The following is a 25,050-nucleotide window of genomic DNA, read 5'->3' as shown; positions in this document are numbered from 1 at the left end:
CAACGACCAACCCGTCCGTGGAGGATCAGGAATCAGAAAGGTGGAATAACTCTTTTTTTCCACTTTTACCCGATGTATTCCAGCATCCAGCTGCCATGCACGTGGGCATTGTCAGTTTCACTATAGCTCTGGTGAATTTCAATGGTGAAGTCCTCTGGAAATCTTCAATAATTGTTGTTGATTGCAGATGTGTCTAGTAGTTCCCATTGATTTAGCTTGTAAAGCGGGGAGAATGGCGCTAGGCTGACCGCACTGTGACGTCACTGCTGGAAGATGGCAGGAGGGAGGGGCTACTATATATGGGCAAAAATGGCCGCTCCCAGACTCAGTGATCGCGATGAAAATTATTAGTTTCATTTTTTACTGATTAACCGTTTAATTCATTAAATCATTGCAAACTTATTCATTTTTAGGTATAAATAATGATCAATTAATTATTCCTTGCTGACCGGACTATTACTTTAAGAGAAATACAGTTATCATACTGATATCATACATACATAAAGGCCCTCTATAATATTCCATATATTGTTTAACTAAGACTAATTCAGCTCTTTATTAAAAAATAAACATGAAGATCTACTAGGTTATACTATGACAATAAGACCCTAAGTGAGTTTTAACAAAATAAAAACAGTCAGAGGAACTAATGGTAGGATGTGCTGCTCTGATTTTAAAAGGCAAACACTGATTGTTCTCTATGTTTTTAAAAGCCTAATGTTGAGAGATTAAATAAATGTTTCAAGTGCAATTAAAAGAACAAAAGAAAAAGGTATTGACGGAAGGAACCAACTGCAGGAAGCTGAACCCTTTAATTATAATTAAATGCTACACAGTCCATAAAAGATCATTCTGGAGCATTCAGCTGCTCTGAAAACCATACGTCGACATCAACGTGTCCTTCCTCCTATCTCAGAGTGCAGTTCAGAAACTTACATTAGGTTTTTTTTATTTTCTCTGCAAGTGAGTGTATAATTTGGCCCCAACGGTTCAGAAGGAAGTTCCCGGCAGAGACGTTTAAAGAGTAGAAGTGCTGATGAGACGGCGGAGTTAAGATTGATAAGATGCTCGCCGTGTAATTGGATGCAGGTGTGCAGAAAGTGCTGCCTAATTTTCATAGAGTTCCAGTGTGAGCGAGTGCAGCGCACAGAATGGCAACTATCCAACATACACCAGGCAGAATAATAAGAAGAGAGGAAGCTTCAGTTTTCACCGTTGCTCAAAGATTATAAAACAAATTTGAAAAGAAATTAAATGAAAGGTATGAAATAACTGCTGTTTCTGCTTTACTGTGTAATAAAGCAAATATATAATTAATTTACACATGCAGTATATTTTAGTAGCACTGTCGTGGTCTCAATGCTGATTGTCAGTTAATATTTTATAGAAGCTTCATCATCTTACGAGGATTTTCATTTCTAGGTCCAATATTTAAGTCAATTTATTCAGAAGAATGAAATAAGTGTTTAAGAAACAGTTAGTTTTAACAAATTATGCCACAAATTAATTACATCATCTTAAAAGCTTGGCCTCCACAGTAACCCTTACGTTGTATTTAAATAGCAGCTGGTTATTCCAAAAAAAAGTAAAAAAAAACAATCCACTGGACTTTGTTTCCAAGTTTGAAGACGTTTTGTTTCCCATCCAGGAAAATTTTTCAATTCTAAATGTCAGAAATAGCGTTTAGTTCCAGGTTTTATCCAGCAGCCCAACAAAGCCTTGCTTTTGTTTAGAAAACATGCAAATAGAATTGGATGAACGGGTCCCCCCCTTTGGAATTGGGGTCATTTGGCTTCTTTGTTAGCCTGCAATGCCCCATACCTGTCTATGTCTCTGAAAGGGGGGTCATTAAAGGGAATTGTTAGGTTAACTGAATAGTCAGGGTCTTCTGTTCTCCTGTAAAGGGGGTGGGGTTTATGTATTTTCAATCATGGCAGGATTTGTACTTCGTACATGGCCCTGTCAGCAGGATAGGGGGCCAAAACCTATTTCAACGTTCTTCCATGGTCTTCCCAGTCACCAGACATACTGTAGACAGCTGTAGGGTTAGCTAAAGAGAACATAGCATAAGAAAGCTGTACAAAATGAAATCTTTTTTTGTATACACTCTGTGTATACAAAATGACTGTCATGATCTGGCCTGTTTGCTCCTCCTTAATTAGTAATTCCTTTCACCTGTTTTCCCTCCCTGCCTCAATTATAATGTATTCCCCTCACCTGTTTCCTGTGGGTTATATTCAGTTCAGCCTGAGCATTCTGGGCCAGATCATTACTTGTCTTTTGTTAGTCTATCTGTTCAGTTTTATTTCATGGTTCATGTCCTGGATCCTAGCTGCCAGTGGAAAGAGAGTTTTTGTGTTTGTCTCGTCTCCTGATCGTCCACTGTTCCTCCCCCGCGGAGTCCTCTGGGTTTTGGCTCAATATGTGGGGAGGTTCAGTTTTTATCCAGTAAGCCTGGCTCCAGGGAGGAGACCAGTTTAAAGTCCTGCTTCAAGTTCCAGTTCCACGTCCTGTCTCGGCTACCCTCTTCCACTGCACCTGATCCTGTCTGCTCCTGTGCATGGTCATGCTTCTGGTCCCAGTCAGACTCTGAACCCTCCTGGGAGCCTGTGGATGCCTGGAAGTCTGGATCCTGCCACCTGTTTCTGTTCCTGTCTGATCTGGATCCCTGACTTTTGTTTTGTTTTATTTAATAAACGTTTGAACTTTCCTACTGACTGTATCTCCTTGAATACTGGGTCCATCGGTCTTCGGTTCATGACAATGACAGTAAAAGTTGTCTAAAGTCTTAGTGTAAGGAACAACACAGTACTGGATCTAGAGAGACTTTCATCTGGTTTGGTCTGCCGCGGTTTCCGTAGAGTCGTGAACGCGCTTTTAGGAAATCCTATACACTACTGTTTATGCTCTAAAAACATTCTAAATGACTTCGTTTCGAGTAAATTCTGGATGCTACCCACTCAGGACACTTGGAATACATTGGACGAGCAGTATGGAGGAATATTGACACGTTTTTTGTGGACTTTTATGGACCTTTCTGCCTCGGGCGCCATAGACCTCCATTATTTGAATGTCAGCAGACAGCAAGAAGCCTCCCAGATCTCCAGATGCATTTGAGATATCAAAAAAGTACTCTAGAGTGTTGTTCAGCATGGGGGTGAGTAGAAAATGAAGGCTAATCATGTTTTGGGTGTACTATTCCTTTAATAGCAAATACGTCTCCTGTATGTAATAGGTGATATGAGCTTAGCATTACTTTGTGGCAGTTTAAATAAAGTTTTCTCTAAAAACTCTTTTAAAAATGCACAGTACCCTAAAACCTTGTAGAAGAAATAGTTTTCGCTTTAATCAATCATTTTAAAATGTGGGGGCTGGACAAAACAATGAAACAATAAAGCACTGACTACGCTTCCTTACATGTTGCTCTCCATTGTCTACTTTTCTCATTTCTGTCTCACTGGTGACATCATCAACGCTAAGCCTGCATGATCGTGTCGCCAGACATGCAGTAATGGGGGACAGAGGCCATGCAGATTGCCAGCGGGGGTCAGAACCAGCTTTTTTTGCCAATGGGAAGGGATTCAAATGCTCGACACATGTATGAAAAAAAAATGCCTTTCAGTGGAAAGAGGCTTTATTGGCTTATTCTATAGGCTTAGTCGAGCACACACTAGAGTTAGCAACAAAAGCTGGATTAAACCTACCTGACATAAACAAGCCATTGCTGGCGTAAAACGTAATGTTACTAATTTTCAGCCCGGCAACCATCCCACTTTCAGAAAAACAGGAACACACCAAAGAACGGGCAAAGCTCCAACATCCAGAAACAAAGGTGCTGATGGCAGCAGCACAGCTGATATTTCTCTCCAGGATGGAGTCACAGCCAAACAGGAACAGACCAGATGAAGCTACTATGAGAAAAAGCAGAGAGAGCAGAACGTTAGAGATCGAACTAACAGATTCTGCAGAGTGGGAGAATAGAGATAGAATGAAGCAGAATGATGAAAAAGGGGTCCCTATGTCCTCTAGCAGTCTAAGCCTATAGCAGCAGAACTATAGAGATAGATCAGGATAACCTGAGCCACTCTAACTAGAAGCTTTATCAAAAAGGAAAGTTTTAAGCCTAGCCTTAAAAGTAGACAGGGTGTCTGCCTCACGGACTAAAACTGGTAGTTGGTTCCACAGGAGAGGAGCCTGATAACTAAAAGATCTGCCTCCCATTCTTCTTTTAGAAATTCTAAGTGTATCAGCCCACTATAGAAATAGACTACGTGGGCTTAAATATATAATCAGCATTCATGATTAAATGTTTATCCTGGAGCAACAGTCACATAGCAGAATGAGGTGAGGGAGGAGCAGTGAGCGCTCTGCGTGCTGCTTCACCGCCCTTCACCGCCTGGTTTAGGTTTTGTTTTATTGATGAAATTATAGAAACAGAATAAAGGAATCTTTCTATGATGGACGTGTTTCTGTTGGGAGGAGTTGATTGAGTCATGAGGATCCAAGCAGGAACTGACATCCATCAGCAGAGCTCTCTAACCACATCCTCACCATCGTTCCTTGGTGTGATTGATATTTTTAGGATTTGGGGAAAAAAAGGAAGAAAGATTAGAATCAGAATCAGACATGCTTCAATAATCCCAGAGGGAAATTACAGTTCCCATTCCTGCATCAGAGAGCTACCTGTTCGATCTGTGGACATTCCATCCTTGCAACAAAACTAGCAGCTGTTGTGGAGTTTGGAGAAGTAATCCACTCATTAAATGTATGTTTGTGCTCCTCTAATTTATCCAGAAGTTCTGCAATCACACTTTTTCTCTCCCTCCCAGCTTGGTGGTCGCTGCATATTAAGCCTTCCCTGGAAAAGGCCTTGCCAAATTTTTCTTATTTTTTGCACCCCCCCCCCCCCCCCCCCCCCCATTACAAAGCAAAAAACGCAGGCAATCCTTCCGCATTGATAATAAAAGCAAATGATTCTGTCTATACTTTGTATCCTCTTTTCTCATCAGCTATCTTCCTTTTTTATTTTTCCCTTTGAAATCCATGCTCCGAGACACACCCACCGCTTGCCGACCGCCGGACTAGACAGACTAATTCAAAGGTTTTGAGTTTGAGTCCAACCAGAGTTGAAGCATTATGAATTTTCAAATAAAGTGAAACCATATCCATAAAAGTTCAATTCAATTTATTTTTGTAGCGCCAAATTCACAACACATGTCATCTCAAGGCACTTTCCAGTTTACCAGATCATCCAATCAAATTGATTAAAAGTTTTCTATCTAAGGAAAACCAGCTGATTGCATCGACTCATTGACTCTTCAGCAATCCCTCACACTAAGCATGCTTGTAGCGACAGTGGAGAGGAAAAACTCTCTTTGAACAGGAAGAAACCTCCAGCAGAACCAGGCTCAGTGTGAGCGGCCATCTGCTGAGGCCCACTGGGGTTCAAGGAGACAGAAGCAGACATAGAAAAAGAAGCATAGATACAAAAGGCAACTGTCAACCAGCTCCACAGGCGGCCCCGTCCAGGAAACACACAGCCAGGCAGACGAGCTCCGAGCCAGCTCCCATGTCAGAGGATGAAGAGAGCACATCCAGTTAGTCACAGTCAGAGAAACAGGACTACACTGGAAAACAGGCCAAGCTCCAACATCTAGAAACAAAGGTGTTGATGGCAGCAGCACAGCTGATATATCTAATGGTTATAAGAGATGGAAATCTGAACAACTATGAAATACTGGTTAAAAAGTGATAACAAAGAGGACTGTAATTCATTAAGCTGTAAAAATGCCACATTTATAGCATATTTTAGCTGGACCAACTTCACATAAACAGCTACTAATTGACAAAATACGACTTATTGCTTCTAAACACCTGCAACTCCCACTTTCTCATGAAAGCTTTGGGGAATATCAAATACCATCTCTTGTGCTCGTGTTTCCAGACTGTGAGCTGTTGAGGCTTGTATTAAGAAATACTTTATGTGCACAGGTAGAAAATTCCTCTCCTAAGTCACCCTAGTAGATGGAAGCGGAGGCATAAATACTGTTTAAATTGTTATGTTTGGTTGGAGTTTAAATGTTCAATTTGATTCGGGCTTTTAAAATGTTCAACCCAGATGTCCCCGTGTACACAACAGCTCAGTAAGCAGGTTGAGTTAATGCCAAAGTGTCGAGGAAATTTACACAAGTTCTCTTTCAACATTTGGCTTGAAGCAGAGCTGTTTAAGTACCTCAGAATCACACTGACAAAACAAAGTCAAGTGTTTATTCCTCAAGAAATTTATAGCCAAACCAGCCATGCAGGTGGATTCTACTCTGACCCAGTTTAAAGTTACTGGTAATGCACTTTCCTGATGGAGATTGGCGCATGGCGGCCCCGCTTCACTACATCTGGATCCCGGGTCATTCCAGGCTTAAAGACTCTCAGCTTGACTGTAGTGCTTTTAACTTTGCTCTCTCAGCCCTCACATCACAAGCCCACTTTATTCCCAAAGGAAATAAATTAAAATGTAGAGCACCTCTTGTCCTGCTAAAGCAAACATGAGCGTTAACTGGAACACTTAAAAAACAGAGCTGCTCTGAAGTTTACACTGAAGAATGTTCGGCCTTTCTGTCTCACTTCTTGCATGATGGTATGGATTAGAGTGGAAGGAATAAAAACAGTACAGTTTGCAGCAGCATGAAGCAAAAAAAGTCTGTTAATCTGAATATTACAAAATGTCTCAGAATAAAATAATACACTGGATTAAAGCTAAACTCACAGATCAAAGGAAAAGTCCGGTCAGCAATGAATAATCGATGGATAATTATTTATACCTAAAACTAATATGTTCGCGGTGATTGAATGAAGGCAAGGCAAGGCAAGGCAAATTTATTTGTATAGCACAATTCAGTATAAAGAGAATGCAAAGTGCTTTACATGATTAAAATACAGGAAGATAAAACAGAATCAAAGCAAGTAGGAAAAAAAAATAACAAAAAAATAAAATAAAATAAAAAAATGCAGAAACAAAAAAAGAATATTAACAACAGTTGTACTAAAGAAAATATGTTTTAGTTGAACTGTTTAACTAGAACAGTCGAAGGCAATCCTAAACAAGTGTGTTTTTAGTCTTGATTTAAAGGAACTCAGGCTTTCCACACTTTTACAGTTTTCTGGAAGTTTGTTCCAGATAAGTGGAGCATAGGAACTATGTTTAGTTCTGGTTCTTGGGGTGATTAATCAGTAAAAAAATGAAAACCACAATTTTCATCACATTCACCAAGTCTGGGAGCGGCCATTTTTGCCCAAATATAGTAGCCCCTCCCTCCTGCCATCTTCCAGCAGTGACGTCACGGTGCGGTAAGCCTAGCGCCATTCTCCCCGCTTTACAAGCTAAATCAATGGGAACTACTAGACACATCTGCAATCAACAACAATCATTGAAGATTTCCAGAGGACTTCACCATTGAAATTCACCAGAGCTATAGTGAAACTGACAATGCCCACGTGCATGGCAGCTGGATGCTGGAATACATCGGGTAAAAGTGAAAAAAAAGAGTTATGCCACCTTTCTGATTCCTGATCCTCCACGGACGGGTTGGTCGTTGGATCGCCAACTTGAAGAGGGAGGATTTGCCATCGAACTTCTGGCCAGAGAAAAAACCCGTAATATGTAGCCAACATTTGGAAGAAGAATGTTTTCAAGATGACTTGGATAATAGCGCGTTGTGACAAACACCAGATACAGCACTGGGACTTGATCAACAGCCGATACCGCACCGTGACGTCACTAACCAGTAGGTGGCAGTAGTGTTCTTTGACAAACATGGATGCCTCCAGTAAAGCACATTCACATGAAAATTACTCTGAATTAAAAACACTGATCATTTATTGAACAGGATGGAATAATTTAATATTTAAAGTACTTACAGAAGTTTGTATTCTGAATGTAATCAGACTTCTCCTTTAAGATACTAGTGCCAAAGCCAAAAAAGCAGGACTGTAAAGTTGGGCGTATTTTATACATTTTTAATTTCTGAATGTATTCCTGGAATTTCTGTTGAGTCATGCAAAAGTATTTATGCTCATTTGGAGTTTTCCACCTTTTATCATGTTACAACCACAAATTTAAGTGCGTTTACAGTTAGAGCTCCTGAGGTAATGCAATATGGAACCATATGTGCTGCATTTACCAGCAAGGCTGAGTTACTTTTTCAAGTTCTGCCAAGTATTGCTTTTAATCGCATTAAAGTTCAGACTTCGGACTGTGAAATTCTACTTAAATCTGGGAGTCACCAAAATTTTCAATGCTTAGAGTTACTTGATGGGTGCTGAGTTATAGGAATGGCTACCAATACTGGCCTATGAACCTGAGGGGTCGTCATTCATTAAAATTCATAAACAGTAAACATATTTTTATTGTTTCTTTTAATTTTTTATTTTAATTTAGACACTCTGTTTACTTTTAAGGAAAGGCTTAAAAAGGGCTCTTTTTTTTAAATAAAGCTTATAGTAAATTATCCTAATCTATCTCTATAGTTCTGCTGCTATAGGCTTAGACTGCTGGAGGACATAGGGACCCCTTTTTCATCATTCTGCTTCATTCTATCTCTATTCTCCCACTCTGCAGAATCTGTTAGTTCAATCTCTAACGTTCTGCTCTCTCTGCTTTTTCTCATAGTAGCTTCATCTGGTCTGTTCCTGTTTGGCTGTGACTCCATCCTGGAGAGAAATATCAGCTGTGCTGCTGCCATCAACACCTTTGATCATATATGACAGAGTTGGAGCTGTTTTTCAGTGCTTAGTTCTGTTTCTCTCCTAGACATAGCTACTGGCTCAGCTGTGGCTAACTGTATGTGGTCTCCCTTCATCCCTTTTTGCAATAAAACTGGTTCAAAGCTCATATGCTTAACAGTTTCTTTCCTAGACAGAGCCACACGTGGAGCTAGTTTACTATTAACTTTTCTAACATAGAAAGTCTTTATGGATCAGGGCTTCTATGTTCCTTTTGTTGTCGGCCTCTCTCTCCTTAAATCCTCAGTCAGCCTCAACAGAAGGCTACTCTTCTTGTTAAAAGGGAGTTTTTCTTCCTGACTGTCGCTGCATACATGCAATGTATGTCAATGACCACATTGTCAATTAGTCAATTACCACATGCTCATCCATGCTCATCTAACAGAAGCAGGTTCTGCTCAGTCAATGACTGGATCCCATCAGCTGGCTTTACTTGGAACATTTTTAACAAATCCATTAATTAATTAACTAATTGAATTGTATCTGTTTTTCAATTGTATCTTGAGAAGAAATTTGTTGTCAGCCAAATTTAATTGAATATAAGACACAGAAGGACTATCTGTGCTGATACAAGATCTAGCGGTTCTTCTGTCAGCAGGAATAAAAATAAATTGGATCATTTAATTCCTTTTTTTGGATGGGGGGGGGGGCTTACTGCTAAAGCCGCTCTAAAAAGTCTTCATACTTCGTCTAGAACACCGAGGTCAAAGCACTGAATGCTTTTAGAAGTTTCAAGGGGCAAGCTGAACTGAAGGGTTGATTATGCCTTTGCAGCTGCTGCCTCCACTTTACGTAATAAACTACTCATCTTTGTAAAGCTTTGAATTTGTCAAGGCACCTAAAGAAGAGAACCTGCAGACTGTTGCTCTTGAATTTTTGAGTTATAAAATGATTTTACTTACTAGCACATGCATTTATTTATCTTGATGTCGCCCTTTGGTTTACTTTACTTTTGACCTTTTAAGACATTTATAGCTCTGCTCCTGTTTTTGTCGAATCATTGCTGTTTTGCAAATGTAGTTTGCATTGAAAATATTGCATTTGTTTCAGGCAAACACATGAAAAGAAGGCAAAGAGGTCTTGACTGACTTCCCTCCAAGATCCTTAAAAGCAATCCTGCTCTGTTGTTGTGTCATATACGTAATAGAAAAAGGTGAGAATCCTTTAGACCTACATGCCCCGTTTTTAGTAAAGTGGGGAAAAATGGATTTGTTAGATCTGATCCATTGCAAGCGTCAGCATCCGATACAACAGTTTTCCCACTCAATAGTTTCTTGTTTCAATTTTAACTTCTGTGCAACTGACGAAAATTAACTCTTTAAAAACAGAAACATAAAGAAAATGGGGCATAAACCATAGCACTTAACTGATTTTGACTGTGAGGTTTATTCAGGTCAATCCTTACAATACCAAACACCTTGACATCAATTGTGAAATGAATAAGAATTGCACTTTAGTCTGAGTATTTCGTCTATAAGAGCAAAGCAGTCTAGAAAAAAAATTATTAATGGTGGTCAAATATTTTCAAGATGAGATAAATGATACGGCTAATTAATTTGCCCTAATTGTGTTTTACAAAACAACCTATCTTTATACTTCTAGCCCATTATGTGTGCCTTTAAAAAAAACAAAATGTTCAAACTACTTTCAGCCCCTGTTTTGGGAACCTTCATTGGCTCGTTAGAAATAATAATTTAGTGATAATGGCTCAGGCACCATAATTTTAATGAACAATTATGTCCTTTTTTCATTAAAGCATAAAAAAAAGACATCCGCTGAATGAACACAGAGCCGACGGATAAAGAGGCATAAAAAAAAGGAAGTGCCAACGCCTGTTGCTGTCATGTACAGATAAGAACGCAAGACTCACTGCCAAAGATGCTCTCTGCCCCTTCTTTTCACTCACACAGGGATTCTCATCAACTCAAACCGAAAATCAGTTTGCCTCAGTACCATCGGTCTCCTTGGCGACGACTCCTCAATTTTAACAGGTCCTTCAGGCCTCGATTTTTGTGACACTGCGATAGTTTAGCTTTAGACGTTCAAACTATTCAGGTTTACACCTGGTTATATAAAGGGGTAACAGGAAACACTCTCAAAAGACACAGAAGGTACCATCTATTGTATTTTTCTCACATCTTTAACTGAAAATGAGATGTATTTTTATTTGGCAGAAGATGTAAGCTAGATTTGGTTTCAGTGTAAAGTCTTTCAAATATCTGAAGAGGCTACTAATAAAATGAAAGTTCACCTAAACCAGAGTTGGCAAGGAAAGAATGAAATACTTTGTTACTCTACTTATGTAGGCATCTAGTGCAAGTTGTGCATAAAGTCACCCCTCCTGCAAACTGGAAGCCTGGGTTTGTATCCCAGCTGGAGGGAATGAGCTGCCAGTGTCGGTCCTTAGACAAGACCCTTCAAGCCCCCACTGCCACCCTGGCTCCCTGAGCAAGACCCTTAACCCCATGGCTAGCCACCTGCTCCCCAGGCACCGCACAATGGCAGCCCACTGCTCCCCTCGGTATATAAAGGGGATGGGTTAAATGCAGAGACTTCATTTTGTTGCTCTGTACTAGTGACAGTGTAATGACAATAAAACGCTTGACCAGCGTACCATGCTAAGCACTCTGGGTTAGCTTTATTGACGTCATCAGTGAGACATAAATCAGGGAAGTAAACAATGGAGATCAACGTGTAAGGAAGTCTGGGCGTAGTTACTTCTATATTGTTTTGCTCTTTTTACCCTCCATTACCCTCTCATGTTTATCGAATGTAAATAGAGGCTGTGTCCGAACGTAAACCCTAACCCCAAAATCCCTCAATCACTATATAGAGCCGGGACTTTATAGTGAACTCGGTTAACTTACCGTTTGGACAAATGATCACTACTTTTTGCTCCCCGTTGTTCATGACTCCACCTTCCCGCACAGTGCCTGCACCATCTGGCCGCTGTGACAACAAATCCCATAAGAACACTTGCAAAGCATTCTGGGATATATCTGCTTGTCTAGTGACCATGGATGGTCACTACTTTTCAAGGTGCGCTGCGAGTATTGGCTACTTTTTCATCCACTAGATGTTTGGACCCTCATCTAAAATGCTGTAATCTACATTGTGTCCTATATAGTGATTAGGGCGGACATTCAGACACAGCCAGAGTTGTTTCGGCTTATTAGATCAGAAGCGACTGGCACGGTGCGTTAACGTCCGTATGTTGCGTTCAGTGGCCTGACGTAAAGTAGTGTGTCAACAACAACAAATATGCCCACTGATGTATTCAATACCAGCACAGGAATGACTAAGATTTTATATAATATTGTAATATCAGGAAACAAGCACAGTACTAACGTGTGCTGGGATGGTGATGTCATCGGCCGTAACTAAAAATGTTTCTATCTAAAAAACCAAATCAGCACAAACGATTGTTTTACCTGCAGAGATGAAGCAGCACTGAAAAAAAATAGGCTAGATCATTTCCATTCAATTCATAACTTAACGGGTGGATAGTTGACCTCTGTGTGACCTAAAAAATAATCTGTAATATCTCTGAAACAGCAATAGCACACATGATCTATTTTAATTAATGGTTTTTTTTTTTACTTTCACAGAGCTAAATTAGGGGCGGAGTTGTGTACAGCAGCAACCGGTGAAGGTGAGTATAGAAAAGATGTTTTTATACCTTTAGTTTGTCTCGAAATAGATATTAAGATGTTTTTTGGTTAGAAATTGCACCTTGAATGTCATCTTTGTAGTCAATTTATTACGAAAAAGTCAACTTTTAAATGTGCAAAAGTGAAAGAGCCTAGTGCTTTCAGGTCGATGTCGCTGCAGACTTAGCCAGGATGCCTAACTGCAGCTGTAACGTTGGCCAATTAGTCGCTCATTACCAGTTAGTTATTTTAACGCAAAAACATATTTTAAGATGTGTTTGTGCAAGAAAGTAAAACTCAAAACTTAATCTCTTCTGCCAGAAGGCTTTGACATTTTAAGTAAAAGTTTGTAAAAATAATAACTGTTTCTGCAGTTTAAAGGAAAAGACAGAGACCTTTGAGTTTTCCTTGTGAAAGATAAGAAATTTAATCTCTCATTAAACTGCCTTTTTGTGTAAACCTAATTTAGTAGTGTTTCCCCCTTTATACATACAACGTCCTCCCACCACTCACGTGGTTTACACTTTTTACTTGTAACAATATTTACTTGACAATTAAGTCAAGATACTGACTTAAATAAATAATGTTTTGACTAAAAACTGTTTCTGTCTGCCCTTTAAATATAACATTTACCTGGTCATTATTGCAATAAAAAAAACATAACAGTGCTGGTCTCTGAAATAGGGGAGACCATGTTGTTAATGAAATCCAAATGTAACATATTGTAAATCACGAAACTCATAAAACACATTATGACTTTCTGTTAAAATTTCTGTTGTGAATTGATCTGAAATAATAAAGTCCAGAAACCATATTCAGCACAAGTCATCTGCTCCGAGTGAACGATTGCTTCTTCATCCCTTGTCTGAGTCTCATGAGGAAAATCTCCCCTCTGCCTGGCTACTCTCTGTCAAACCTTTTAGTGTGTTTAGCCAATCAGCATCGAGCAGCCACCTTCATGAGCCGCCCTTGGCCCACCCCTGTTCCATAGGCCCGATAACAGAGTTGTCATGTTTGCATGTTATCCAGTCAGGGCTCTACTTTCTTGTTGGTTACTTCAATGCATGGAGACTTAAGCCTTAACTGGGATTTCTCATTGAGTCTGACAGGCAATGGCCGTTTCTCAATATGCGTTCTTGAGCGTTCTCGTGTGCTCGTCTACTTGTGACAGCCCGAGTACTGTTCCAATTCTCGAGAACGCCAGATCGAGAACGCACCAAAACCCCGGATGTTGTTCTCGCCCCGCCCTCTTTATCGAGCATGCATCAGAGCAGACTTGTGCGTTCTTCAGACTGACCGCTTCCCCAGAATGCCCCGCGGCCGCAGCTTGATTCGAGACAGCGCTAACAGTGTTAAGTTAAACATTCCCTTTTCTGCTGCTGTTGTTCTTCAAAAGTACGGAACTAAATGGAGAATCAGTTGTGTGTTCTCTTTACTGTCACCCACTGGGCGGGAGGTGTAGTGCAATTTCTCCCAGGCTGAATGTTAAGACCTTCAGAATATTGGGAAAGCATACTAATCAGTGGCGGCTGGCCCATAGGGGGCGCTGGGGCACCGCCCTCCCTGATAAGAAGAGAGAAACGTAAAATATATTTTTAGAAATTAACTCATAAATGTCTGTTTTACTCTCTAGACTGTGTAACTATAAGCAAAACAAATTATATAAACTACATTTCCCTATCTACTGTCATTAATTTGTGGATTTCCACAGACAGACTCCTACCGTCTCTGTTCTGGGGGCTGTGATCAGACTGACCCACATTTGCAGAGAATCTGTCAATCATGTACTATTGCTAGGTGAATTTAATGGCCAATCAGCGTCTCGGAACTTTATGGTATTGGGACGCTGAAAATACTGCGCTTTTACAGGCTTCTCTTCTGAACCCAAGCGCAGGTGCAGACAATTAGAGGGAAGATGGCGAATGTAACGAGCGAGATGCAGCTTCCACCAAATTCGGTGAGATCCTTATTTATCTACCCGTTTGCCAGAAGAACATCCCTGTTGTAGGATATGAACATTTCATTTCATGGTTATTGTGACTGTGACGAATCCACCTCGTCGCTTAAAACAACCTCTCTAACTTTGCGCGCCACACACACATTCCTGTTATACTGTGTTTGTGAGGACCAATACACTCGCGCTGAGATCAGTAGCTCCATTAACTTAAAACACACAAGCTGTTCCTGGTTACCTGCTGGCATATTGAGGGTGCACACTTAATATTTCAGTGGGGTTAGCCGTGTGTGTGTGTGTGTGTGTGTGTGTGTGTGTGTGTGTGTGTGTTCTTGTTTTTATCACATCATGGGGACCTCGGATTGTTTACACAGTCACGTCATGGGGACCTCCTCCCTCATGGGGACCTAAAAGTTGGTCCCCATAAGGAAAATGGGTTAAAATGACTATTTAAGACATTTTAAGGGTGCTGGTGAAGTTCCAGCAATGGCCCATATCACATGTTTTTCGGTCACTTTTGTGTTAGTGTGTGAGACCCAATACTGCCCCCTTAAGGTTTCAGGTTGGTACTGCACCTCACGGTAATTCACACACTTTTCCAAATATGGTTGGGTACCGCCTTCTTCCTGGTCCCCAAAAAGAAGGTTATGGCAAAAACTTGAAATGATTTTGTTTAAAAGACAATATCAACTTAAAAGATAAAATTCATAACTCTAACTAAAAATTGACATTTTTCTACATAGATTGACTCCACTGATTCAGTATTTAGACTTTTGTTATGTGAAAATACCCACCATCAAGAATTGTTCATATGTATTTTTATTGTCTGTTTACTGATCTTTAATACAGTTAAAAAATACAAAAATGGGGTTCATTGTTTGAATTTATTAGTAACTCAGTATGAAATAGAGTCCATAAAAAGTGAATTTTGCATTGCAAATATCCAGTGTATAGTGCACTACTTTTTTAATAGGTAGCTGCGGATACAGGAGATTGACGTTAAAACATAGTTTCATATGATTTCAGCGAATGACCGTCTAGTGTTTATTAAGTATCTATCTCACTGTCTCAATCTGTGCAGTGGAGGATAAGGGACTCTCCTGCTGCTGCCACGCTCTTTTAACAAGGATGAGAATATGTTAGAACTTCAGTGGAGGCTGAATATCACTGTATTCCACCAGAATGTTAGGCAATGTGGAGTGAACAATCAGTAACATGTTGCCTCCATAGGCCTTCCTGAATCCCCCTCTGTGAAGGCAGCAGACATTGTTTCCTCATACTTGTCATCCTCTTACTCTTCTCTGCTCTTGGATATGGGCCATCAGAAACTTTCGGTGGGTCATTTTCAACCATGTAGCCTACTGCCTAAATATGTCCCTCATTTTGTGTGTTAAAGGCCATTCAGATGGATCTTCTGAATAAAGCCTTGTCTCAGCACTCTCCCCTGCAGCTCTCTGCTCCTCTCCCTCTTCATCATCTGAACCTCTATGCTCCTCTCCCTCTTCTTCATCATCTGGTCCTCTCTGCTCCTCTCCCTCATCTGCACCTTTCTGTTCCACATTCTCCCAATTTTCCCAAAAAAGAACACAATGAGAGATGGTCATCAGAAATTCAAACCATTATGGTATTTATGTTTTTGCTGCCTCCCAAATGTATCTTCTATCACCGACCTCATGTCTGTCTCCTTCACCCCTTCTCTGTGGCATTCTCACTAAGTGATATGGTCAAAAAGCATTATAAATTAGTTGTAAAAATTACAGATCTTAATACAGTTTTTAAAAATAATGTTTAAACATTATCGATTGGGATTAAGTAGCTGTTCCCTCACTTCCACCTAATATTAGACCAACCTGTTGCTTTCCCCTGTCTGTACTGATTATTCCTCTGTCATCTTCTCTTCTTTCTCTCCATCCTCACAGCTGAATTACATTAATGTTATGTTAAGTAGGGTTAAAAAAATAAAGCAGTCAAACTACAATAAAAATTAATATTTAAATTTGAATGATCTTCTTGTTGGATAACAGTTACTGACTGGACCCTGCATCTTATCTGACTTATCAGATACATCACAACACCACTGTAGTGATACTGAATAAAACATTTAAACTCAAGTGCCCCCCTGCCAAAAAGGTTGGTAACATGGGTCACCGAGTCTAAGGGCTATAATGACACTGGATTAATGTGTCTGATACACACATAAACTTGTGCATCTCATCTTTAATTAAAAAAAATCAATAATAAGAAATGTACATATGAGTGAATAAATTGCAGCTAAGCGTTGGACCATAGCTGAGCACTGGCCAAGACATTTTAGCTTTCCTGTGTTAATATTTCACAAGTTTTATTTCGGTCATTCTTACATTTAGTGTGTGGATATGTGTGTGTTACAGGCGTATGTATCAGATATTCCTAGCAATACAGAAGAAATCGCGTTCCTTATTGAATCAAAAGGGGACACAACATTTAACAGCCAAATATGGGACGACTCCGTATCAGGCTAGCTTTATCTAACCTGAATATTTACAACCCTCCTGTCCTGTTGTCGATACACTGACAGAACTTACCTACTGTCTTTCAACCACATTGAAAGGCTTTTTTTCATCCCGCCAACAACTTTATCCTTCTCCCTTTTTCTTTTTCTGTGTTGCGCCTAGGGCTGGGTACCGAACTTCGGTTCTTTCATCGTACCGACCGAAATGCTTCGGTTCTACAGAGTATCGAAACATGCCTCGTCTTTCGGTACCAAGTTTCGGTGATTGGCTGTAACACTTAACATGATTGCGTCATCCAGGAAAAATACACAGGTGGTCCCGCCTACCGCCAGGGTTCATGTGTATCTGTTGTGAAATGGTTGCAGCGTCGTGGAACCCCTTTAAAATGCCCCCCAGGTCAAAAGTGCGGCTTCACTTTATTAAGACTGATGCCAATAGTGCGCAATGCAATACATCGTGCACGGAAACAATTTAAGAGCAGAAAGTTGCTCGGTGTTTGACTGCAAGAAGAGCGGACCGCAGCTGGCGCCACCATCCTCCTCTCAGCAGCGCGTGGGCAGAGCAAAGCCAGAGCGGAGTGAATCATGCTGCTTTCAAACTGGACGCAGCAGGAGCAGCAAAATCACATCTGCTGCTTCCTGTTTGCTGCTTGTACCAGCTTCTGACGCGCGGCTGAAGAAGCTTTGCTGCTCTGGCTGCACGGTCGAAAAGTGGCTCTGACACACGTTGGGCGGAGCTACTCTATCCTTTATTTTCCTTGCAGCTATATTTGCTGTGATCAGTGGGAATAAAGTAGTTTTATTATGTTTTTAAGTGGGAAAATCCACCTGAAAACTTACATCGGTGCAGTCAGTTCATCCTGCCTTCCAATATTTCTGTCGGAGCTGCTCAGACCCCCCCCATACCAGCGGTGCGCTGTCAGTAGGATCCCAGACATGGTAATTTTTCTAAAGAAAAACTGCTAAGTAAAAAGGTCCTCACATTGTAACAGTGAATATTAGACACTGATTTTTTTTTTTTTTTATGTAAGAGGAAAAATGTAAATGGAAAAATCAGAGCTTAAAATAAAACTCAAGATTTGTACTTTTTTATGTTGTGTAATTTTCTTTTTCTTTGAATTGATATTATAAAACTGGTATCGAAAAAATGTATCGTTCAGGAACCGGTATTGAAGTGAAGGTATCGGTATTGGTACAGGAACCGAACATTTTTGAACAATACCCAGCCCTAGTTGCGCCCCGGAAAGTTTTTTTTTTTTCTGGCGCAAGAGTGATCATTCAGTGCTTTAAGCACCGCCTCTGGCGGTCATCTGGGATTAATAGAACCGTGGTTACATATGTAACCTTCGTTCTATTTATTTTCTGAATTCCTTTAAATTAAAATCGCCAACATTTAAATCAGATTTTTCTGAAAAACTGAAATATTCAATATTAAGCATTGCAAAAAACTATGGAATGTCTTAAATAAATAAAAAAAACTTCAGAATTCCGTCATAGTTTTACTTCCTCTTATAGGCTTTTATTTTGGAAACAGCAGGAAGTAGCAACTAACTGGTAGTAGCTTGGTTTCTCACTTGTTTGATGCTCACTCCATGATAAAAACAACACGCAGGACTTTAAGAAAACTGTGACGGTCCAAAAAATGCTCAGTAAGTATGAAAGTTTTGCAATGTAATGTATTATCTACATATCGTTGTTTTCTGCCATTTGTGATTTGTTTAAAAACATGTGTAGTTTAGCAAGACAAGCTCTAGCTAGGAAGCTAAGTCCTGTCATTTCAGATATGTCCATTTTTGGTTTTAAATTGTTAGTGTCAAGTGATAAAATGTGAATTTCATTTCAGGTGAGGTAAATCCCCTGAGCACTTGAATAAATTTGGATGAATTATGTGCTTTTATTGTCATTAGCTAAATCACAGGTGGTTAGCCATGTGATGTCTCATAGATTGGGAGGCATGGTTAGCCATTAAGTCACCATTTTTCTAAAATTTGTGAAAGAAACTCATGTTGTAATGTATGTTCATTATCAGTGATGGCATAAAATGTCTGCTTCCAAAAATAATGTTTATATAATTATGTGTTGCAATCACGAGTGCTTATGTGTATTTTATATATTTTCAGTGCCAAAAAATGGCAATAATAGTTAGCTGTTTTAAGGTTTTCATCTTTTATAGAAATATTGGTTTGGAGCTTATTTTTATGTTTTGCAGGTTAAGATGACACCACGTATCAGTCCAATGAAAGATGCAATGCATCATGTTGTTTCGAGAACAGACAAAATATCAAAACTTGAGGTGAAGTACATTAATCCAGTGAAAGGTAAGATGTCATTATTTATCAAATTCAATCAAAGATGAATAACAAAGTCAAACTGTCCAGCAACCAAACATATCTCAACATTTTAGCAACTAATTAATAAGAGGACACTGTGCTATGTTTTATAGGACGTGGGGTCTTTGCAAAAAGTTCAATTTACAAAGGAGAGTTTGTAGTTGAGTATTATGGAGAAAGGATTACTGAAGAAGAATCTGAGAGAAGAAGGAGACTGTACCACCCTGCTTGTGCTGCTTTTATGTTTGCATTTAAGTGGCACGGCAAAACATGGTGGTGAGGGCTAAAATATTTCTGTACTTTGAAAAATTCTGATGAATGGATTTTGCACGTTTATTTTATCCTTATGTTTTCTGCTTTTTATCATTTTTTTCCTTTAAAGCATTGATGCCTCCAGAGAAGATGGGTCACTCGGTAGACTCATAAATGATGACCACAGACAACCGAACTGCAAAATGAAAAAAATTAATGTGAATGGAAAACCCCACCTTTGTTTGTTTGCGGTTAACGACATTAAAGAAGGAGAAGAAATCACCTATGATTATGGGGGTTCAGACTGTCCATGGAGGACACAGGTAAGAAGCTTAGCAAAGAGTGAAGTATTGAGAAGCATGAAAAAAATACATCAAGAATTGTCATCAACACAATATAAAAGATTTGTAATACTTTGCAAAATTGTAATTTAAACACAAAGTTGGAAAAATACATGTTGATCCTGAGTGGCAGATTTGGTATGTAGATCATTTCGTGAATGTTCTGCATGTCAAAATGCAATTGCAGTGCTACATCTAACTAAGACTTAATCTAGTGTTACAGTTTCCAAAGTTTGCTAACCATTGTTCTCTTTTGGACACTCACGGAGTCCCCACAGCACACATTAACCAGTGTTACCTAGTGTGTTAGATGCTGGAACAAAGTTGGTCCCCAGAAGGACGTTTAACTGCATGTGTTCGGTCCCCATAAATCATGTCTGAGGCATTTGTAAAACACTAATCCCAGTTGCAATGCCTGAAAATGTACAAGATTTGGATTATTTCTGTGACATTGTGTTTAATATATTTTAAAGGAATAGTACACCCAAAACATCATTAGCCTTCATTTTCTACTCACCCCCATGCTGAACAACACTCTGGAGGACTTTTTTGATATCTCAAATGCATCTGGAGATCTGGGAGGCTTCTTGCTGTCTGCTGACATTCAAATAATGGAGGTCTATGGCGCCCGAGGCAGAAAGGTCCATAAAAGTCCACAAAAACGTGTCAATATTCCTCCATACTGCTTGTCCAATGTATTCCAAGTGTCCTGAGTGGGTAGCATCCAGAATTTACTCGAAACGAAGTCATTTAGAATGTTTTTAGAGCATAAACAGTAGTGTATAGGATATCCTCAAAGCGCGAGCCTGCGCAATCACGACGCTACGGAAGCCGGCACACCAAACCAGATGAAAGTGCGCATTAGAAATAGGCCCCCTTCTCAGATACCCCTAAATAAATCCCATTGTCGACAGCTGCCCTTAAAGGAAAAGTCTGGTCATCAAGGAATAATCAATGGATCATTATTTATACGTAAAAATAATACATTTGCAGTGATTTAATTCATTTAGCATCAATCAGTAAAAAAAATTGAAATAATATTGTTTGTCTCGATCACTGAGTGCGAGAGCGGCCATTTTTGCTCAAATATAGTAACCCCTCCCTCCTGCCATCTTCCAGCAGTGACGTCACGGTGCGGTAAGCCTAGCGCCATTCTCCCCGCTTTCCAAGCTAAATCAATGGGAACTACTAGACACATCTGCAATCAACAACAATTATTGAAGATTTCCAGAGGACTTCACCATTGAAATTCACCAGAGCTATAGTGAAACTGACAATGCCCACGTGCATGGCAGCTGGATGCTGGAATACATCGGGTAAAAGTGAAAAAAAAGAGTTATGCCACCTTTCTGATTCCTGATCCTCCACGGACGGGTTGGTCGTTGGATCGCCAACTTGAAGAGGGAGGATTTGCCATCGAACTTCTGGCCAGAGAAAAAACCCGTAATATGTAGCCAACATTTGGAAGAAGAATGTTTTCAAGATGACTTGGATAATAGCGCGTTGTGACAAACACCAGATACAGCACTGGGACTTGATCAACAGCCGATACCGCACCGTGACGTCACTAACCAGTAGGTGGCAGTAGTGTTCTTTGACAAACATGGATGCCTCCAGTAAAGCACATTCACATGAAAATTACTCTGAATTAAAAACACTGATCATTTATTGAACAGGATGGAATAATTTAATATTTAAAGTACTTACAGAAGTTTGTATTCTGAATGTAATCAGACTTCTCCTTTAAGATACTAGTGCCAAAGCCAAAAAAGCAGGACTGTAAAGTTGGGCGTATTTTATACATTTTTAATTTCTGAATGTATTCCTGGAATTTCTGTTGAGTCATGCAAAAGTATTTATGCTCATTTGGAGTTTTCCACCTTTTATCATGTTACAACCACAAATTTAAGTGCGTTTACAGTTAGAGCTCCTGAGGTAATGCAATATGGAACCATATGTGCTGCATTTACCAGCAAGGCTGAGTTACTTTTTCAAGTTCTGCCAAGTATTGCTTTTAATCGCATTAAAGTTCAGACTTCGGACTGTGAAATTCTACTTAAATCTGGGAGTCACCAAAATTTTCAATGCTTAGAGTTACTTGATGGGTGCTGAGTTATAGGAATGGCTACCAATACTGGCCTATGAACCTGAGGGGTCGTCATTCATTAAAATTCATAAACAGTAAACATATTTTTATTGTTTCTTTTAATTTTTTATTTTAATTTAGACACTCTGTTTACTTTTAAGGAAAGGCTTAAAAAGGGCTCTTTTTTTTAAATAAAGCTTATAGTAAATTATCCTAATCTATCTCTATAGTTCTGCTGCTATAGGCTTAGACTGCTGGAGGACATAGGGACCCCTTTTTCATCATTCTGCTTCATTCTATCTCTATTCTCCCACTCTGCAGAATCTGTTAGTTCAATCTCTAACGTTCTGCTCTCTCTGCTTTTTCTCATAGTAGCTTCATCTGGTCTGTTCCTGTTTGGCTGTGACTCCATCCTGGAGAGAAATATCAGCTGTGCTGCTGCCATCAACACCTTTGATCATATATGACAGAGTTGGAGCTGTTTTTCAGTGCTTAGTTCTGTTTCTCTCCTAGACATAGCTACTGGCTCAGCTGTGGCTAACTGTATGTGGTCTCCCTTCATCCCTTTTTGCAATAAAACTGGTTCAAAGCTCATATGCTTAACAGTTTCTTTCCTAGACAGAGCCACACGTGGAGCTAGTTTACTATTAACTTTTCTAACATAGAAAGTCTTTATGGATCAGGGCTTCTATGTTCCTTTTGTTGTCGGCCTCTCTCTCCTTAAATCCTCAGTCAGCCTCAACAGAAGGCTACTCTTCTTGTTAAAAGGGAGTTTTTCTTCCTGACTGTCGCTGCATACATGCAATGTATGTCAATGACCACATTGTCAATTAGTCAATTACCACATGCTCATCCATGCTCATCTAACAGAAGCAGGTTCTGCTCAGTCAATGACTGGATCCCATCAGCTGGCTTTACTTGGAACATTTTTAACAAATCCATTAATTAATTAACTAATTGAATTGTATCTGTTTTTCAATTGTATCTTGAGAAGAAATTTGTTGTCAGCCAAATTTAATTGAATATAAGACACAGAAGGACTATCTGTGCTGATACAAGATCTAGCGGTTCTTCTGTCAGCAGGAATAAAAATAAATTGGATCATTTAATTCCTTTTTTTGGATGGGGGGGGGGGCTTACTGCTAAAGCCGCTCTAAAAAGTCTTCATACTTCGTCTAGAACACCGAGGTCAAAGCACTGAATGCTTTTAGAAGTTTCAAGGGGCAAGCTGAACTGAAGGGTTGATTATGCCTTTGCAGCTGCTGCCTCCACTTTACGTAATAAACTACTCATCTTTGTAAAGCTTTGAATTTGTCAAGGCACCTAAAGAAGAGAACCTGCAGACTGTTGCTCTTGAATTTTTGAGTTATAAAATGATTTTACTTACTAGCACATGCATTTATTTATCTTGATGTCGCCCTTTGGTTTACTTTACTTTTGACCTTTTAAGACATTTATAGCTCTGCTCCTGTTTTTGTCGAATCATTGCTGTTTTGCAAATGTAGTTTGCATTGAAAATATTGCATTTGTTTCAGGCAAACACATGAAAAGAAGGCAAAGAGGTCTTGACTGACTTCCCTCCAAGATCCTTAAAAGCAATCCTGCTCTGTTGTTGTGTCATATACGTAATAGAAAAAGGTGAGAATCCTTTAGACCTACATGCCCCGTTTTTAGTAAAGTGGGGAAAAATGGATTTGTTAGATCTGATCCATTGCAAGCGTCAGCATCCGATACAACAGTTTTCCCACTCAATAGTTTCTTGTTTCAATTTTAACTTCTGTGCAACTGACGAAAATTAACTCTTTAAAAACAGAAACATAAAGAAAATGGGGCATAAACCATAGCACTTAACTGATTTTGACTGTGAGGTTTATTCAGGTCAATCCTTACAATACCAAACACCTTGACATCAATTGTGAAATGAATAAGAATTGCACTTTAGTCTGAGTATTTCGTCTATAAGAGCAAAGCAGTCTAGAAAAAAAATTATTAATGGTGGTCAAATATTTTCAAGATGAGATAAATGATACGGCTAATTAATTTGCCCTAATTGTGTTTTACAAAACAACCTATCTTTATACTTCTAGCCCATTATGTGTGCCTTTAAAAAAAACAAAATGTTCAAACTACTTTCAGCCCCTGTTTTGGGAACCTTCATTGGCTCGTTAGAAATAATAATTTAGTGATAATGGCTCAGGCACCATAATTTTAATGAACAATTATGTCCTTTTTTCATTAAAGCATAAAAAAAAGACATCCGCTGAATGAACACAGAGCCGACGGATAAAGAGGCATAAAAAAAAGGAAGTGCCAACGCCTGTTGCTGTCATGTACAGATAAGAACGCAAGACTCACTGCCAAAGATGCTCTCTGCCCCTTCTTTTCACTCACACAGGGATTCTCATCAACTCAAACCGAAAATCAGTTTGCCTCAGTACCATCGGTCTCCTTGGCGACGACTCCTCAATTTTAACAGGTCCTTCAGGCCTCGATTTTTGTGACACTGCGATAGTTTAGCTTTAGACGTTCAAACTATTCAGGTTTACACCTGGTTATATAAAGGGGTAACAGGAAACACTCTCAAAAGACACAGAAGGTACCATCTATTGTATTTTTCTCACATCTTTAACTGAAAATGAGATGTATTTTTATTTGGCAGAAGATGTAAGCTAGATTTGGTTTCAGTGTAAAGTCTTTCAAATATCTGAAGAGGTACTAATAAAATGAAAGTTCACCTAAACCAGAGTTGGCAAGGAAAGAATGAAATACTTTGTTACTCTACTTATGTAGGCATCTAGTGCAAGTTGTGCATAAAGTCACCCCTCCTGCAAACTGGAAGCCTGGGTTTGTATCCCAGCTGGAGGGAATGAGCTGCAGTGTCGGTCCTTAGACAAGACCCTTCAAGCCCCCACTGCCACCCTGGCTCCCTGAGCAAGACCCTTAACCCCATGGCTAGCCACCTGCTCCCCAGGCACCGCACAATGGCAGCCCACTGCTCCCCTCGGTATATAAAGGGGATGGGTTAAATGCAGAGACTTCATTTTGTTGCTCTGTACTAGTGACAGTGTAATGACAATAAAACGCTTGACCAGCGTACCATGCTAAGCACTCTGGGTTAGCTTTATTGACGTCAACATTTAGACATAAACAGGGGAAATAACAATGGAG

General features: G+C 39.6%; 1 long non-coding RNA gene across 1 annotated transcript; it reads left to right on the top strand.

Annotated features, from left to right (window-relative positions):
- The first annotated feature begins 18,449 nt into the window (after window positions 1-18,449).
- LOC119771325 lies at window positions 18,450-19,736 on the top strand. Its single transcript, XR_005279136.1, has 4 exons — window positions 18,450-18,522; window positions 19,083-19,191; window positions 19,317-19,479; window positions 19,586-19,736. It is a non-coding gene; the product is annotated as an uncharacterized LOC119771325 (long non-coding RNA).
- The last annotated feature ends 5,314 nt before the right edge of the window (window positions 19,737-25,050 follow it).

Source organism: Cyprinodon tularosa, unplaced genomic scaffold (assembly GCF_016077235.1).
Source record: "Cyprinodon tularosa strain WSP-4 unplaced genomic scaffold, ASM1607723v1 ctg665, whole genome shotgun sequence".
NCBI lineage: Eukaryota > Metazoa > Chordata > Actinopteri > Cyprinodontiformes > Cyprinodontidae > Cyprinodon > Cyprinodon tularosa.
Note: the sequence above shows the minus strand (reverse complement) of the source record. Positions and strands in the feature narration are given on the sequence as shown.